The following is a 1,592-nucleotide window of genomic DNA, read 5'->3' on the forward strand; positions in this document are numbered from 1 at the left end:
GGGGCCCGGGGAGGCTCTCCCCAGCCTGGCTAGGGTTCGGAAGGTGGGACCGGACCCGGGGCTTGAACTCCATCTGGCCAGGCCCCGAGGGTGCTGGAGCCCCCTGTCCTGCAGGCCACCAGTGGGTCCGGGCGCTGGGGACGGGGCCCCACCGGGGCCCGGGGAGGCTCTCCCCAGCCTGGCTAGGGTTCGGAAGGTGGGACCGGACCCGGGGCTTGAACTCCATCTGGCCAGGCCCCGAGGGTGCTGGTACCCCTCCGTCCAGCAATCCGGCCGGGGGTCCGGGGCGCCCGGGACAGAGGGTCCACCGGGGGCCCAGGGGAGGCTCTCCCCGGCCCGGCATAGGGTTTGGAAAGCCGGGACTGGGGCCGGGGACCGGGCCCGGGGCTTGAGCCCCGTCCGGCAGGGCCCAGTGGTGCGGGAATCCCCCCTCCGTCCTGCAAGCCGGCCGGGGGTCGGAGGTACCCGGGACGGAGGGTCCATCAGGGCCCGGGGAGGCCTGAAGCCCCGGAGCCCTGCAGCCCCAGAGACCTGCAGCTCTGCAGCCCCCGGAACCCTGCAGCCCCAGAGCCCTGCAGCTCCGGGGCAGGCAGATTGGCGTCCTTTTGGTCCCGGCCATCTGGTCGCCCCTCTCGCCTCGGCCATCTGGTCGCCCTGGAAGTCATGATGAGGTGCCATTCGCCTCCCGGATCCCAGCGAGGGCTCCAGGAGGTCGGGTACTTTCGCGCCTTGGGTCCCCTCTGTCACCTTGTGTGCACAGATTGCAAGAAAGTCAGGTAATTTCCCTCCGGATTACTAGGGGGCAGGGTATGCCCGGACACCCCTCCAAGGCTGGTGGTTCTCTGCTAGGGGGACCAGATGGGCTATGCCTGGGTAACACCTCCCTAGGCCACCCGGGGCTTCCTTCCTCCAGGCCAACGGCTTGTCAAATTGCCCAGGACGGGCTCCATGGCTCTTGGGCAGTCGTCCCCCGGGTCTCCAGGCCGATGGCATGTCAAAGTGCCCAGGACGGGCTCCATGCGTCCCGGGCAGTCGTCCCCCGGATCTCCAGGCCGACGGCATGTCAAAGTGCCCAGGACGGGCTCCATGCGTCCCGGGCAGTCGTCCCCCGGGTCTCCAGGCCGACGGCATGTCAAAGTGCCCAGGACGGGCTCCATGCGTCCCGGGCAGTCGTCCCCCGGATCTCCAGGCCGACGGCATGTCAAAGTGCCCAGGACGGGCTCCATGCGTCCTTGGCAGTCGTCCCCCGGGTCTCCAGGCCGACGGCATGTCAAAGTGCCCAGGACGGGCTCCATGCGTCCCGGGCAGTCGTCCCCCGGGTCTCCAGGCCGACGGCATGTCAAAGTGCCCAGGTTGGGCTCCATGCGTCCCGGGCAGTTGTCCCCCGGGTCTCCAGGCCGATGGCATGTCAAAGTGCCCAGGATGGGCTCCATGCGTCCCGGGCAGTCGTCCCCCCGGGCATCCGCCGCTCCCATCTCCGGGCCGACGGCAGGTCAGATTGCCCAGGACGGGCTCCATGGGTCCCGGGCAGTCCTCCCCTGGGTGTCCGGCGCTCCCTTCTCCGGGCCGACGGCATGTCAAAGTGCCCAGGA

This window comes from Lissotriton helveticus, chromosome 8 (genome assembly GCF_964261635.1).
Source record: "Lissotriton helveticus chromosome 8, aLisHel1.1, whole genome shotgun sequence".
NCBI lineage: Eukaryota > Metazoa > Chordata > Amphibia > Caudata > Salamandridae > Lissotriton > Lissotriton helveticus.